This window comes from Natator depressus, chromosome 3 (assembly GCF_965152275.1).
Source record: "Natator depressus isolate rNatDep1 chromosome 3, rNatDep2.hap1, whole genome shotgun sequence".
Taxonomy (NCBI): Eukaryota; Metazoa; Chordata; order Testudines; family Cheloniidae; genus Natator; species Natator depressus.
The window spans coordinates 73,857,122-73,875,414 of record NC_134236.1 but is presented as its reverse complement, the minus strand read 5'-3'; the positions used below and the strand labels follow the sequence as shown (position 1 = coordinate 73,875,414).

Sequence of the window (18,293 nt, the reverse complement as noted above, 5' to 3'; positions counted from 1 at the left end):
AAGCTTGAACAGTGAAATCAGTTATTGGATGAGGCTCAGCATGTGATGTGTGCTATTCTCCCTGCTGGCTTTCATCATAAGGGTGAAACAAGCATTGTAGGGGTGAAACAGGCAGTCAATTGAAAAGCAATGTACATCTGAGGACTCCCTGTATTTGCATGTAATTATGAACAAGAGTTGCCAAGTTCTAGAACCTACAGGCAATTGTTCTGTGGCCAAAATACACTGAAGGCAAATCATCAGAACACTACTTTTGATTTCTATTACACAATATATAAAATACATGACAACTAATCACTGTAGGATATTCTGGATATGACAGTGGTTATTCATTTTGCTTTGTTTTTGAAAAGTATTTTCCTCATTAGGAGTTGAGCTAAGCAGTGGCTTTAACTCTCAGGCTTGAGTAGTGAATGGTGCCTCAGGCAGACACTGAGTTTCTGGAGAGCAAGAGATGCATAGGTACTGTTACTCCCTTTGAACGTGAACAACGTATGATTTCACTCCCTTATCCTACAAGTGTTGGTCCTCTGGCCAGCTGGGGCGGAAAGAGCTGGTGGAAAGTCACGTGCTGGAAGTATTCATTGGGAGGCCTACTGCCTATGTTCTGGGTTTGCAAATCTCCGTAGACAGAAGAATATGTAACTGAAGTTACAGGGATGAAGTGTATTGCCTTCCAAACCAGTTGGCAATGTCTAGTGAAAAATTATTTTCCTGAGGAACTTCTGTGAACTACAAACCCAATGTAGCATTTCAGGAAAAATCTTGAGACCAAATTCTATTCTCAGTTACATCAATGTAAATCATACGCAAACCCAGGGCTACTAGTTTTAAGTCCACCCCGTGGCACCCTGTCAGAATTATCTTATGAAAGGACAATAGCTTGAGCTATAAAGGAATAGGTTTCAATCTGTTTTCCAAAGGCAAGTGCAGGTCACCTATACTATCTATTTATGCAAAGTTAGTCCCTGATCCTGCAATAGGCACTATAGGGGAAAACCCTTGCACCTACACAGAGTCCCAGTGGAACGACCAAAGCAGAGCCTATTGCTGGACTGAGGTCTGAGTTAATAAATGTTCACATCACTAATGCTGAGAGACAGTCAAACAGGAGATATGGTTTAGGATTTTGGTTTTGATCTCAAGAGCTACACTGTAACAGTCTCTATCACTTGTTATACTAACAGATGTGCAATTACTTAGACATGGTATAAGTTTTATTTTGACTAGACTATTTTATCTTCTTGGACATGTTTCCCTCCCACCCATGATACATTAATCTGGGTTTTCTGTGAAATGCATGTCAGTCTTATGGAGTTTTATATAAGATCCATTAGAAAAAAATTAAATCTGAGAACCATGGCTGACTTTAAACAAGATTTTTTCCCCATCAAGGAGCATATAAAAAAAAATCAAATGGAGTCCCAAATTTTCAATTATAATCTAAAAATAAAATAATCTGGACAAGCATAGGTATATCAAAGGTTTAAAATACAAAATGGAAACCAATCCTCAGATTTTATATAATCATGAAATCATTGGTCCTTGCATATTTTCATTCTGCAATTGAGAAAGCTGAACAGGTACAAAACAGAAAATGCTCATGATTAAGATTATTTGTACTATCCTCAATACATTAAAAGGATCTTAATCTAGTTTTCAAGGGCTTAGCTGCTAGTCACTTTGCTGATGTAAAAAGGGTTAACAATTTAGAACTATTGTATCTTTGTAATTAAAACAGAGCTGTTTATGGTGAGATAATTAATAGACAAATAGACAGTTCCCACAGTCACTAATGCTTAGAACTATAAAAACATCCAAAACACAAGAGAACAGTAATTTAGGATATTATATTTTATGGATTAAAACCAAAGTGAGCACAATAAACATGAAACACAATGCGAGAAATATTAATCGGTGCCTTGTCTTCATAGGTGAAACCGAAACAGATTCTTCCTTGTTTTCAGTTGAAGTGGGAAACCATTGTGTAAGAAAAGGTACTAAACAATGCCAACTCTGTCCCTTCAGAAGGCTAGAAGTGAATGCTGGCGATACACAGCTACCAACTTGCCCAATTTCCAAGTAAAAGTGATAGTCACAGGAAATAATATTCCAATAAACAGGTCTCCAATGGGTGACCTGTGGCCACATGCAAACCTCCAACTCTTCAGAGCACAGATATAATACTCAGAACTGTAGTGGAAACTTATACATTTCTCACATTTTGCAAAACAGCTGTTTAAGGTAACAGCTGAACATGCAGTAACACACTCATTTGGTCCTGTTCTTTTCCTATGGTAAGGCCTGAACCTACTTCCACTGAAGTTAGTACAAAGCTTCCAGTGACTTCAGCAGAAGCCAGATGAGGTCCCAAACAGGGGATGAGGCATGCCCAGTACATACTGAAGATACTGAAATGCATTGCACTATATGGAATGTACAGTAGAATAAAAAGTACAATGGATAAGTCCAAAGAGCAATAAGAAAGAAAAGCATCCAGAGAATCAAAGGCATACCGTAAAGCACCATGCTTGACAGAGAGAGCAGCAGCAGCTCTGGAAAATATGCAGCTCAGCATCAAATCATAATGCATCTGCTTCCCTATGACAATCTCCTTGCCCCATCCCATAATTGAATGATATTTGGGGAAACCCAAAGGTTTAAAGAAGAGACCTAACTTTAGATAACAAGCAGGAGAGACTGAATTAATTCGTATCCACACTTATAAATAATGTCATTGAAGTCAAAAGGACTATAGTGAGTAAAATTTCCTCAATTTAAGGGTGGCAGAATTGGGCTAAATTAAGATTTACAGCCCAAATTTGCTCATTTTAAGTGTAAAAAGTTTGCTTTCTAAATAGTAGTCCTGCACATCTGGTCTGAGCTCTGAAAGCCAAGTTGTGTTCTTCTTAGCTTGCACATTATTCACAAGAACTGAAGATTCTGTAGGCCAAATGCTGCCTTTGTTTAATCTTATATGACTTCAATGTGTTCAAACTGGTGTGACGAAAATGTTTAGCTCTGCAACTGGAAAATGGTTAATACATCTGTTGATTATGTGCAAAACAAAGATTATCCAGCTTCTCTTTTATAGAGTAAAACTCACGAGTTCATTTGGCCCACACATGGCCATCTACACCACATAAGCCCCATCCCAGCTGCCATCCATCAATACACATTAAATGAAAAATACTTTAAAAAGAGTTAAGGGTTCAATTCCAGCTAATGGAAGCAAGAAAATTCTGAGGGAAGGCTTGCACAATGCTCTGGACCAAAATCCTCTTAAATGTTGCATAATATATTAAAATACAAATGTGTAAATTGCATACACTTGCTAAAAGTATTTCAAAATTTTTTAATTTTAATTTAAATTTAATTTTAATTTTTTAATCAAACTACTATCATGAAATCTCTAGAATAGGCTCTGATCCTGCAGTCCACATGGGTGGACTTATGTCCCTACAGTGCCCATTGAAGCTCTGTATGGGCACAGGGTTCTATCTCCAGGGATATTATTGTAGGATCAAGGCCATTAATAGTCTTCAGGGACTTCAATGGAAGTATTTATGTAAAGGAGTGAGTATGTCCTAGGGGCTAAAACACTGGACTAGGACTCAGGAGACACAAGATCTTTTCCTGGCTCTACCATGGGGATGTTGGGCAAATCACTTCAGCTCAGTTTCCTCATCTGTAAAATGGGGATGACAATACTGATCTCCTTTATAAAGTGCTTTGAGATCTAAATTACAAAAAGCTCTGTATAAGAGGTAGGAATTATTAAGTGAGTAGTGACTATTGGCATGAAATGAAGAGCAGGCCCCTCAAATTCAATAATTCTTTATGATTTCTCAAGAAACGATGTCTGTTGTTGTTTAGGGGAAACCATTCATTTGAAAATCATATGTTCTGAAAATGTTGTGCCTGCCAAAGTTACAAGTAACACAAGATTGCTCCAAATGAAAAAAGTTAATGGGAAAGACTGTCCACTTTTTCATTTTGTTTACTTGGTGTATTTTACAGCATTTTGTGCATCATCTGTTTCAGTGTTTTCCACTTAGTTATTTACTCAACAGTTTCTACCCTGCCAAAAAAATCATAAAAAAAAATACCCCTTATACCAACAGAGGAACAGAAAGAAAGAATTAAAGGATTTTTTTTTTAAATGCCAGAGTATCCTATTTAAAAGAGCAGGCCATCAGAATCTGGAGTTTTTTTAATTTGATCAATTTTTTAAAAATCATTTTGACAATGTCCCTTTGAAAGCTTTATTAGGATTTTCAAAACAAAAACAATTTCATAGTGCTTTTCATTTGTAAATGTCAAAGCACTTTAGAAAGTCAGTATGCATTATTACCTCCATCTTACAGACACAAAGGTTCAGATCCTCAAAGACTGGTTTCAATGGAAGTTAGGAGCCAAAATACCTTTTAAGATTTTAAATAGTTCAGTATAACCGCACAATAATATAATTTTTCCATTATCCTCACAGACTCCAAATCAGACTTGTAAGATGGCCCACATATTTGCTTTCTGTAGGAAACAACTTTCGGTAAACTTGGATTCCTTTTATCTCTTATTTAAACCTCAGTTTATACGTGAATGAACCTCACTAGCAGTAGCCTCTGATGGTCATGGTCATTTTTGCCATTATCCCCAAAGGATTTTAATGTCAGAAGAACTAAGACGACAGATGTTCATGTTGTGTTGACACTTTGCTGCTCATAATAGGTACCTTTTCTCCCACTGTGATCGGCTTCCAGCTCACCTCTACTCACAGTGAGGGATCAAGTTGGTTTATCACAGTGATCAGCTTGCCTGGTTTCCCCTCCACAGTTGTTTCATGGGAACATTGGTAATACCCCTAACTTTGCAGACTTTCAGATGAAACACACTAGAGAAATCTGATGACTATGCATTTCTAGGCCAAATTGTCCATTTCTAGGAAAAAGTTTCCATCCAAATGTAAAGATCTTTTCTTTAAGCAAGGACCAAATTCCACTGAAACCAGGTAAACTACACCTGCCTCAGAGACAGTCCTCAAGCTGTGGCACTAACACCTCTGAGTCGTATTTAAATGACGCCATTTCTGTTGGCAAAAAAGATAATAGCCTTACAGAAACTGACACCTGCTTTATACAACCTTTCATTGGAGACTTGAGTACATTCCTCTATGGCCCTGAAGCTCTCTGAAATTTCCACTGAAAGCAATACTGATATTTCATGAACTCTGAAAACCATTCTGATTAGAAACAATGCGATGGATATATCAATTTTTTTGTGTTTCTCATCCCTTATTTTTGATATATTTGCCTGAAAAATCGAGCCTGGTTTTCAAGAATTCATCAGTTCTTGTATATTTGTACAGCTCAACAGTACAACCGCCCCCCCACACACAGAAAGCATTTCCCACCATGAATTCCCTCTGAACTGAATTGGAAAGTAAGCATAAAAATGCAAGAAGCATTTCTGAATTAACTGGTGGCAGAGATCTTCTTGGAAAGTGGGAGTTTTATACAAGAAATTATGTTTCTTTAATACTAGCACAACAATAAAACATTCATGTTTAATACAGTAAAAAATTAATAATTTAACCTTAAAGTTCTGTACATAACTAAGAATGCAGTATTCAATAAGAGTACATTTTTAACCTCTATGATCTCACAGCTATGGACTGATTATTGTGTCACAAATAGGGTTCTGGCTTCAGGTACTGAATATGATGCAGAAAAAGATGAGCTCTTAAAGAAATGAAGATGCAGTTTATTAGTGATAATGCAAGGATAATAAATGCAGAAAATAAGATATACTAGCGGATTTGTGCTCAAATCTAATATTTTGGAAAGCTTCCCAAGAAAGATAAACTGTTTTTTAAAGTCATTCAAATTTTTCACAATAAAAGGGTCAAGTACATCTCTGTAAGAATCCCTCAAAGCTCTGACTCCACTCACAGCCTTAAAAGAAAGCACCCTGGGGCCTCAGGCTGCTTATTAATATAAAAGTGGGCTTTTCAAGACCTGTTCGTAACAGTTCTGGTACCTAGGAACCCTGGACCAGATCCTCAATAGGTGTAAACTGGCATCACTTTACACCTGCTGAGGATCTGGCCCCAATCTACAAGTTAATGAAGTGCTTGCCTGGCAATTCCATATTTTTAAAAAAAGTGTTAAAGTACTGCATCATCCCAGCAGATATTTCAGTCTCTCCATTTCCAAAGGAAACTGTGAGTTGGACATGAAGATCAACCAGGTCATATGTCCCTGACACATCTTAGTAGCTCCCCAGGTAACTGTTCTAGCTCCTGTATATTTAAAAATGCACATCAGCAGCCCATACAAACATGTAAAAAAAATAAAAAGGCATAGGCCCAGAAGTGGATTTATAAAGCAAGTGCTATGGGAGGTAGCCAGAGCCAAGGGATAGAGGATCTGTGAAGAGCTGGGATCTGGGTTGACCATACAGGAACCGTGAGGTAATTTCCAATGAGAAAGGGATGCATAAATATAAAGCTATCTATAAATTGATTAAATGATTTGCAATTCACTGAAAAAAATCTCCCTAAAATTAATCACAACAAATTTTAAGATTAAAACTTTTTTCTTTGGGCTTGGAACATGGACCTTAACATACTTATTATTAAAGTCAGGTTAGAACCCTAAATTAACAGAGTTACAGCTGATGCCTTTGTGTTTGCTAAGTGCCAAGAGTGTGCTTAGTGTATATAAAATGCCTGAAACAGGTTATAGTATAAATACAATTTTAAGGGTCACAACATCTGATAGCTTGTTCTCTTTCATGGTCCCCATTGGACTACTCTTGCAACAGACATTAGTGCTCTTGGTAGACTCCATCTAAGAACAATGATGGCTCAAAGGAGGTGGAGCGGTATCATCACATTAAGAAGGATGAAAGTATATTTCATCATTAATAAGACAGATTATGAGGAATTCACAAGGGCCTTTTGATACTACAGGATTCTCAAGCAGCGAAATGTTTGTTTTGTAAAAAATAAATAATAATAATAAGATTAAGCTTGTCATTCTTTAGATTACAGTAAGACCTGGAGGCCACAACAGAGCTGGGGCTCCACTGTGCTGTACAAAACCCACTCTTCTCTGCCCTGAAGAGTTTACAATATATACAAGTGAGACAGACGAAGGGCTAGGAAAAGGAAAGGTCAGGTCACTTCGGACAAGAGGCCTTTCAAGAGTTAATATCTTTGGAAATGCGGCATGGATCCACCTTAGTCCATTGTGTAATTTCCTGAACTTTTGTCTCAGACTCCTCCTGTTAGATTATCCTCTAACAAACTGAAGCAAATACGCATGGCACTGTGGGCAGACTTTACTATTACTCACTGTGCTGCGATTAGGAGGATAACCAGAGGTCCTCAGTTTCCCAAGCTAGCAAACAAGCACCTTTTATACACACTAAATTCACTTAAGGTTTTCATATCTGTAGCTATAAAGGCTTTTAACTTTGAACTTTTTATTTCTCTGAATTCAGCTTTTGCAATCAAAGCTGTAAGTCACCACAGATAAATGCTAGTGAAATCTGAAAACTCACCCATTCCTGAGGGAAATAACCTCCTACAACCAAAACCACTGAAGATAAAATAAGGAGCTGTGAGAAATGCAAGAAGACAGAGCAGACAAGGTCCTGTGAGGCAAAGAGAGGAGGCAGGTAACAAAGAAGCTACTGTAGAATGTGCTACTGTGGACGTGAGGGTAGAAGGATGAGGAGGAGCACATGGATCAGCATCTAAGCAGCAGAAGAAATCACTTTAAATTGTAAGGAAACTTAAAGAGAGAGTCTAGACATTCTTGTACAATCACACCCTTTAGTTTGCTCTCACAGGCTCAATCCTGCACTCCTGCATGATCCAGCAAATGCCTTATGCAAGTATTTAACTTTAAGCATGTGAAGTCAATGGATCTATTCATGTGCTTAAAGTTAAGCATGAGCTTAAGTACTTTGCCAAATCAAACCAGAGAGTGTTCAGCAACTTACAAAATTGAGCCAAGAGAGCCTAACCCTATTTCAACTGAACAGACCTTATAATTATTTATCATTATACCATTAGAACCTGTTCAACAGTCTTACAAACGGGCATTCTTGGTAGAACAGGAGCTACTTGAACCAAAATAAAAACATTGTAGAAAGAAACATTATGCCTAGTTTTTTGAGCAAATGTCTGGGAACCACGACTCCTGGGTTCCATTCCTACCTTCACAATCATGACTTTGAGGAAGCCACAGTTTCTCTATGCCTCCGTCTACATATATGAAGATTAAAGACAACTCTTAGCAGCTGTGCAGCATTGTGCATGTTCAAAATGCTGTACAAACATCATATCCTTACAACCACCATGTGAAAGAGGTTATTGTTTTCACTTTATAGATAGTAAATCAGATAAAGAATCATATCAATCCAACCAAATCCTGGAAGAGATACGAAGCCCAACAGAAAGGGCTTTGCTCCATGAAAAAAAAAAAAAGTGGAGTCTCAGGGATACAATCTTGAGCCGCAGAAAACTAGGTTTCTCTGAAGAGCTGGGCTATCCACACAGACCAAGAGGAACAGAATATGTGGTCTATACCCACTGGTAAATTAGATTATTGTCCATTCCTTTAACACATGGAAGGTACAGAGACATGCTGTAGAGATATTCATGCAATAGAATGTCTTCTTACACTGTATAGAGTCTAAAGCTGGTCAGAGATTTTCCAGCCAAATATGCCAATTTGTTGAAAATGAAACATTTTGTGGAAATGTGTCAATTTTGACAACATTTCATTTAGAAAGAAAAGCTGAAAAAAGTGTTTTGAATGGAAAGTTTCCAAACAACTGTTTCAATTGTTTTACTTTATTACATAATTAAATTTTTTAAAAAGGTCAAAAGTTGGAATTATTTTTTCTTTTTAAAATAAATTGGAAGAATTCAAAATTTATTGTTTTAGTTCCGTTGCAGATCAGAACTTTTTTTGAAATTGCAGAATTTCCCACAAACAAAAAGTCAGGTTCCCACACAGCTCTAATAGTCTCCTCTTTGATGCATCCCACTATGCAACAGACCTACAGCTTTTAAATGTCTTTTGGGGATCCTGTAGGTGCACAGGAAACCCAGGAGTAGTTCCTAAATTATTTTTATCACTATATAAAAGTGAGGTGGTACAAAGCCACGGTTAGAATTCAGAAGTTCTTGGTTCCCAGTCTGTGCCCTCTTCTCCATTAGTCCACATTGCTTCAAAATGAGACAGACAAAAATACTGTGTTCTGGAGGTTATACAAACAATATTTGTAAAGCACTTTGGAAGTGTCAGATGAACGTGCTATAGAATAGAAATGGATGAACATTTTACTAACACTCTAACAGAAAAATAGTTTCTCAGCACTCTCAAGCATGGACTATATACCAATTTCATTATTCAGTTATATCTTATAGTTAAGAAAATGGTGCAGGGGTGATGTTTATGATGCTCTGTGCAGGTTTGTATGACAATACCATTTTGATTATACCTTACAAACAATTAGTCCTTCTGGTAGGTTTAAACTCTATTGGACCCATTCACACGCTTGTCAATACAAAAAAAATCATCTTCCTAATTATTTCTGATTATATGAAATTAAATCACTCGTAATCTCTGATCAAGTAATAGTTTTAAAACTCCCAAACCCAAATTAAATTGTGGTACTTTTCTATTTAGCTACAGTGTGCAATCATTTTGCAATTCTTTTCTATTGACTATTAAAGTGTCACTTGTTCTGCAGGATTTAAACTTCTGTTATCTAGAGAGCTGAAAACTGCATGTAATTATTGTTTTTAATGTTTTTGTCTGTTATGATTGCTGTGACGATATGAATATGCACTGCTGCATGCACTTCTCTATCCCAGGATGTCCTTAGAAACTATTTTCTCATTTCAATTGGATTTTTCTGATGAAAGATTTTAAATAAATACACTTTATATAGCTATATACATACCACAATTACCAAACGCTGTAAAAGTATTTTCATAAACCCCCCCTACAATTATTTTCTTTACTTACATGTGTGTCTCACTACTTCCCTGCTTAGGAATCCTGGCAACCCAGACACCGTCACTTCTCCGTAGCCCAACAAATAAAAGCGTGGGGGCAAATTATGGCAGCCCCACAAGAGTGTGATGCACACTCTTCCTTGTCTAAGGAGATGATCAAAATGCACCCATGCCCTTAGAGATTAAGTAGTAGAGAGGTCAGCCACAGCTGCCCGCAGAGCTCCAGGTCCCGGTGGGATGGGCATGGAGATGGGACCTTAGTAATGCTTCTCATGAACTCTGAGCAGCAGTGCAGTGGGGAGTGCACTGAACACCTGTGAAACAGGTACAACAAGCGCAGCTAGTTAGCAGCCCTGAAGGCACTAGGCCTGCTCCTGGCTTTCACTGACAAAATGCCTCCTGGAAGTGGCGTTCAATTCAGACCCCTACAGACATAATATTTAAATTAAATAATAAATTACCATTGGGCAAATACTATTAAGATGAATGTTTGTTTTGGACAAGTAATTCCAATTCAAAACAGTCCTAATTAGAAGTTTTAGTATTAGCAAGTGTTCTGGTCCAAATGTGTTTCACTGAAGATGATCTTGTTTTCTTTCTCCATTCAGTTAAACAAGTTTTGTTTAAACACTCCTCTGTAACTTTGCTTGATACTAATTAGCATGTGTGTCAGAGAAAACTTGTGCTTTAAGTTGAACATTTAGCCATTAAACTATGGGTATTTAGAGCTACTGAATAATAGTCTTAAACAGTTAGTTTACTAAAAACCTGCATTACCAGACAAAATAAAGCTTGAAATCACTATAAGAACAATCTGATAGCTTGTATTGTTTAGTTGGTGAATTTTATTTCCACACATAAATACAGGCAATAATAATCATTTGTTCACTAAGAAGTTTTCCCATTATATTTTAGTGGGAATAACCACCAATAGCAAATGTGATAGTTGAGATTGTAAAACATTTCCCATTACAAACCCCTACTTTCCAAACCTCATAATTTCTTATAAACCCTCCTTTTCTGCACTGAGATTTTCTTTCAGAGTAGCAGCCGTGTTAGTCTGTATTCACAAAAAGAAAAAGGAGTACTAGTGGCACCTTAGAGACTAACCAATTTATTGAGCATAAGCTTTTTTATGCTCTCTCTTTGCCCATGGACAAGAGAAGCCCCAATTCTGCAAACATGCACATGAGTAACTTAATCCATACTAAAAAGAAAAGGAGTACTTGTGGCACCTTAGAGACTAACCAATTTATTTGACCATAAGCTTTCGTGAGCTACAGCTCACTTCATCGGATGCATCGATGTGCCACAAGTACTCCTTTTCTTTTTGCGAATACAGACTAACACGGCTGTTACTCTTAATCCATACTGGCCTCAGTCCAGTAAAGTTATACATAAGCATACATATTTGCAGGATTGGAAAATTTGGGCAAAATCCTTTCAGTTGGTATAACTTCAACCCATTGTAATCATACTTTGAATAGTACTAATGAATATATGCCTGAAATTTGAAACTTGGAATAGCCGTTACCTTCTCTCATAAAGGGAAGGGTAACCACCTTTCTGTATACAGTGCTATAAAATCCCTCCTGGCCAGAGGCAACGTCCTGTTACCTGTAAAGGGTTAAGAAGCTCAGCTAACCTGGCTGGCACCTGACCCAAAGGACCAATAAGGGGACAAGATACTTTCAAATCTTGTGGGGGGGGGGGGGGGGGCGCGGCAGAAGGCTTGTGTTTGTGCTCTTTGTTTACGGGGTTGTTCTCTCTTGGGAGTGGGAAAGGCCAGACAGAAATCTTATGAAAGCTTATGCTCAAATAAATTGGTTAGTCTCTAAGGTGCCACAAGTACTCCTTTTCTTTTTGCGGATACAAACACAGCTGCTACTGTGAAACCTGTCAAATCTGAAAGAAAGTACTTTGATTTTGTCACAGCAAAATACTTCAGTCAACCTGAAATGATTTTTTTGGCACGTTCTTTCCCAGAGAATTTCAAAATTTTCAATTTTTGTTCCAATTTGGAACGAAGCCAAATTCTGAAATCTTTAAATCCTTTTTGAAGTGGAACTTCCTTCCTCCACACAGTTCTAATTTGAGTCTTTAATCTCACAACCTTAACATTGCATTAAGAGCTTCCCCACTCCTCCACAGGAAGAAAAAAAAACAGGTGGGAGAGAAAATATGAGATGATTCTCTTACACAGTCTATAAGCTTTTCTTTGTTAGTAGAGCTCGCAAATTCTTTGAGCCAGCAAGCACACACTTACCTGGTTGCAAACACATGGAACGCACAGCTGTGTTTAACTCCTTACTTTAAGTTTTCTGTAATGCATGCTCTGTACACAATTGTATTATGTCATTGTTACGTCAGGGAAGAAAAGAATCTAATTGATAAGCATGTCCACTGAATTTATACCTATGGAGATTAGAACCTTATGTGTTCCTGCCTGGCAGTGTGGATTGTCTGTATCCTTTCTGACCTTACCAGCCCTGGCAGCATAACTGGGTTAGTAAAGTTGTTGCCATTGGTAATTGGCCAATTACTGCACGGTGACCCATCTGAAGAGGGATCTTAGAATATTAACTCCCTATATGTTGTTTTAAACATTAACTGTACTCATTTCAGGGCCTGATCCGAAAGCTCACTGGAGTCAATAAAAAGACTCCTACAGTTTTGGTTTTTTGGGTGGGAGGGGAAGGAGGGGGTTACACATAATGCTTCCTATGGCCCTTCCCCTGTTTCTCATACAGCCAATAGGCCGAAGAGATGTATTGTGGAACAGGAAAAACTACACAAAGGTAAACATACAGTTTAGCCATCTATCATTTCCCTTTTGCCAAACTGTGGTTTTAGTTGTAATTTTTTGTTTCTTCTGCATTATGCAACAGATGTGGGTAGAGGGAGAGGAAACAAGAGCATTGGAACTTTTGAATTTTAGCCCCACATCACCATGGATAGCCAAACCACTAACTTCTAACAGGTCATAAATGAAGCATAATGTGGTCAACAATAGTAAAATCAATAGAAGACCAAAGTATTTATTCCAGAATTGAATATCCTACAGTGCTACCACTGATAGCCACACTATAAATTTAACAATATTCATTTGAAAGCTAATTTTTTTTAACTGAAGAGGAATAAATTTTTTTTATTAATTCATTTTATTCATTTCTGGATTGTGAAGTACATAAATTATGTGAGCAGACTGTGGATCTACTTATTTCCAGTAAGACATCCTTGAATGATTGAATCTCTCAGGAGACTGGTAATCATGTTTATGAAACCTTTCACCTTTCACTGATTCAAATATAGCCAAGATGCAGCAGTGATGGAAAATCATTGCCATCTGAAAGCTGGTTGGTGGCTTATGTGAAAAAAGCTAGTTATTTCAGTACATTTCTTAGTGATCAAGGGACAGAACCTGCAAGATGCTCAGTACCCTCAACTCCCATTGAAATCATAGGAATTGAGAGCGCTCAGTACCTCTCAGGATCGGACCACAACTGCCCAATTATAAAGCTATCACCACAATTGGCATCTTTAAGGATAATATCAGCACAGAGGCCAACAAACAAGGGTTCAGTTCTGACAGAAGCTCAGCAAATTTTCCTAAAGATGCTGAATACTGTGCAAAATAAATAAAACCTACTCAGCAGCTTGCAGGATCATGGAAAATAAACAATATCCTCTTCTCTAGCATTGGACCCTACAATAGAGTTGAGGTGCACTGGTGGAATAATGTGGAATGTTTGCACTGCTGCTAGCCAGCATATATTTGTGTGAATAAACAGAAATTTTCATTTTTTATTCCTGCTAATCTGGCACTTTTCACCTGTAGTAAATATACTTAATTTAAAAGCAAAAAAATTAAGATAAAGATACTACAAAGAAAAGATTGTGCTTTTCCAAGGAGCTCTTAATGAGAAGCTATATACTTTTGTTAAAAAATAGGCAACAAGCATTTCAATATTCTAGAAATGTTCTATGGCAAGAAAAATTTAAAATATTTCAGAAAAAAAATGCCTGATAATTGTCACAACTGGTTACTAAAAAAAAATAAAAAGAAAGTTCCCTCTTTTCCCCCCCGCGATGTCTTTATGTAAAAGAAATTTTATAGATAGAAAAACTTTTAAAGACACTTCTCTTCACAAAGGATACATTTCTTTGTGAGAAAATGTACACCATCATTTCGCCTTAAATACTTATTCAGAATGCTTAATGTATCATATTACGAGCTTCCCAGAAGAAAGAAAACTGTCTTAATTAACAAAATGTAAAGTGTAAAACATTTAGATGTCATCTCACCTATATACATTTCTTCTCTGATGTCACATTTGTTTCTATTAGTTTAGAACTTTGATAGAATTATTTTCAAACTTTGCTTGTTACAATGGCACAGGGCAAGTTTTGAATTATTTAGCTTACTACTGCATTCTGAAAGGAATTTTTTTTTTAATTTCATATCCTCTACGGAAAACTTGTTAAAAAGAACAAAATAAAATAACTAGATGTAAAAGAAAAATCACACATAACTATGCAATAACCTGACCTTAGAAAAAAGGTAAGGTCTTTGGGTATTCAGTGGACAATAAAATGTTTAAAGTAATTAAGACAAATAAAGTTATGCCTAGTTTGAATATACTTACACACTGAATAAAAACAAGTTAAATACAATACATAATTTATTTTAAAAGTCTTTCAGATATATAAATATTCAAGATGTAATCCTGCCTCCATTGAGCTCAATGGCGAAACTCCAACTGATATCAGTGGGGCCAGGATTTCACTTTAAGTGAAAAATACATACATTTATGAAGTCTCTAACTATGTCAGAAATCTTCTGTTATCTAATTACATTAGCTCTACACTTTCTGTCTCTTAGATCCTGGTCCAATGCTCATTAAAATCAATGGGAATCTTTCCACTGGATCAGGCCATTAATGCTCTGATAATTAATGATTATCTTATTTTCCAACTTACTTTCTGCCTTTTCATCATCTACCTTCCCCTAAATATTAGATTTCCCCCCATTTTCTTATTTTATGTTTCAGTTTTACCTCTATAAAAACTGAAACAAGTTTATTGTGTTGATTAATATAAAGTATCTTCAGCTGCAGTTCCCCCAAACTGATCACATTTGTCTTGCTGTTAATTAAATATTACAATTAAGGGTATTTTTAAAAGCCTACACTTGGAAACAGCTGTTCTCCAGCCTGATTAAATGCAACAAGTCCCTTCATATCAGAAATGTAAAACAAATGCTTCCATTTTCAGAAACATTTTACTCCCATAACCTAAATGTAGTTTTATTGGTGTGACATAGGAAACAGTCATTCAAAGTCTTATCATTCCACTTACAGGGTCCAATCTTCCAACCTATATAAGCAATCTTTATTTACCAAAATTAGTTCAGCTGAACTAGTTGGGTGAGTAAGGACTATTTGTTTGAGTAAAGGTTTGCAAGATTAGGCCTAGGATATCCCAGTGTCACGCACCAGATAAATCCCGATAGCCATAGTAATGGAAATAAGAAAGAAACAATCCTTTTATGTTGCAGTTCTTCAAGAGTCATTAGCAGAAATTTACCATATAGCACTTGGTCCTGCTCCCATTAGTCAGTGGGAAATCTCAAATTGATTTCACTGGGAACAGAATCATGCCCATAGTTATCTTAGGAAAATTTACGTAGATTCCCACAAAGAATTCAGAGATTTTTTTCCACCGGAAATTTAGTTTCTCATTAAAGGAATGGGTTTTTCTAATCATCATCTCTCTTCTATTAGCCTACAAGACCCCTATTTCAAGATTGGACTTTTTTTGTTATAGATAATGGTTATTTGCATTACTGTTTGTTCTTTCATGTATTTATCCTATACAAATATATGTAGTCTGTTTACACATGCATTGTACTCATAAGATCTACTCATGTATTTTTTCTAAAGAAAAGTAAAATGTGCTTAAAAAAATGTAACTTGAACTAACATGTCACAGACCCAAATACTATTTAATCCTAAAATGTCAGGAAAAAAAATTCAAATAAACTTGTACTGCTGGAAAAATAAGAGCCATGTACCAATCCTGAAGCCTTTATTCAGTTATCATTCATAATTTTCCCACTAATGACAATGAATGATTAAAAGGAGGTTACTTCATGATATGGCCATGTAGCAATTTCATATCAGTTTTTGACAACCATCTTAGCCAAATGCCACAAAATGTAAATGCTGTTTCCATATTTTTTTCTGAAAATAGGATAGAGTAAACTGAAATCAGAATAATAGCTTTTCATTTACAGCTGTCTGGAGCTTGAAGGGGGAAGGGCAGCAACATTAAAATCACCATTACTGATTACAGACTGACATCTCCATAACAACCCATAAATCTTATTGTTCTGAACTACCAACAACTTCCTCTCCTTACCTACAACAATATAGAAGTGATCAAAACTTACTGATGATTCTTGCACAGATTTCCTTAAATATGCATTTTCGTTTTGTGGTATGTAAGTGTATAGTACATAAATGCTAAATAAGTGGAAATCCATATAATTTTCCTTCCAAAATACTGTGTGCTATTTATGTTTAGTGGTGTCAGAATCCCTTTTCCCATTTACAATCCAGAACTGCCTTGCTGCATTACTGAGTGGTATCTCCAGGAAAAAGCACATGTGTAACAGTTCAAATTTTGTTTCCCCCCCCCCAAGTGGTAAAACACCTAACCCCCAAAGCAGGAATTATTGCAGAAAATGTCATGTTTCCTACCTCTTTCAATCTTCACCATTATCACAACATGTTCTGAGAAAGGGAGGGTGAAGATTTGCTGCAATTCTTATATTCATATTTGTCAGGGTATTTTGGAAAGTGTCAAGGAGTTGCTCACTACTCCTACAATAAGTACAATTATCTATATCCCTAATACTGCACTGAACCAGAGATCCTATAGAAAAGAAGAGGGAAAAGACTACTGCCATAACAACCCTACAACAGAGAACTGTTGGGATACTGATAGTTACTACACAAGATACTGTGCATCATTAAATATAAAAGCAGAAAATGCATTTCAGCAACAGAAACCTGCTATGATTCTCCCTCTCTCCTCTGTACAATGAAAACAAAACATGGACTTTTGCTGGCTGCATGTTCATTCCGGCTGAAAAGTTCATTCCTGCCCTCTCCTCTGTCCAAAGAGCCAGCACCCTACCTTACCTTCACCAAAACCACATTTAGATCTCTTCTCTCCAGAGATCTGTGTGTTGTACAAAGGAAAGGTCCACGGCTGAACTAGGCAAGTCCTGTAATCACCCCAACAAGGCAGCGGGTATTTAGGACCCTCTTTAAGAGGCATCATGGAAGGAGGAGGGAAAGGGAAAGAAGAATGTGGGGAGAAGGCGATATACTGACTCGACTGAGCTAAACCTCCAACGCCGCCCCCCCCACAAAGAAAGTTAAAGACCTTTAACCAAGCTCCAATATTGACAGAGTGACACCCCCACATGCACACCCCACAGGAGAGCGCGCAGCACATAGTAATTCCAGGGTGTTAGGATGGGCGAGGGGAGAATATTGTGGTCTCCGTGTTTCTCCGGGGGGGATGAGTGGGAGAGGAACCGGGTCTAGGTCCGGCAGAAGGGGATGCACGGGCAGGGTGCACGCCCGGGAAGGGGGTGAGGCTCAGAGAGGCAAGGCGGCCCCATTGGGGGAGAGCGGGGCACGCTGGGGGGCGGGGGTTGCGGCCGCAGGGGTTGGCTGGGGACACAGTGGCTCCGGGCTGTGGGGGGCGCGGCGGCAACGAGGTGAAACGCTGCTCGCAGCCCGCGTCCCGGGGGCGCAGCAGGTGCGCGCGGTGGGGGGGGGGGCCTGCCCCGGCTACTCACCCGTGCAAGGCGGGAGCTGGAGGCGGCGCGGCGGGGGCGCTGCCCGCGGGGCTGCGGGGCAGGAGCAGCAGCGGGAGCAGGGGGGAGCGGCGGAGCCCGGGCTGCTCCTGGACGCGCTCTCGCTGCCCATCCCAGGCGCTCCCGCCGCCGCCGCCGATGCTGCTGCTGGAGGAGGCGGCGGCGGCGAGGGAGACTCCGGCGCGGGCGCGCGCGCGCGCGCTGGTGGGAGATGGGGGGGGGAGAGAAGCAAGGCCGCTTGCTGCCCCCCCTGCCGGGCTCTGTATGCTGCGATCGCCTCCCTTCGCGCCACCCCCACGGGGCTGGAGCGCACCCCACTACGGCTGGGGGACCATCTAACGCCGCCTGGGGGGTGAACCCGTTAGC

General features: G+C 38.4%; 1 protein-coding gene across 3 annotated transcripts in view; it reads right to left on the bottom strand.

The window, feature by feature from the left end:
* Nucleotides 1-18,042, bottom strand: part of FUT9 (fucosyltransferase 9) — a 123,687-nt gene extending 105,645 nt beyond the window's left edge. Inside the window, exon 1 of one of the 3 annotated variants that reach the window (XR_012638800.1) lies at nucleotides 17,910-18,042. The gene's annotated coding sequence lies outside the window, so the exon portion shown is untranslated. Of the gene's footprint in view, nucleotides 1-17,241; nucleotides 17,343-17,909 lie in introns of those variants that run through there. The other 2 variants (XM_074948127.1, XM_074948128.1) reach the window with 2 other exon arrangements.
* Nucleotides 18,043-18,293: the final 251 nt, after the last annotated feature.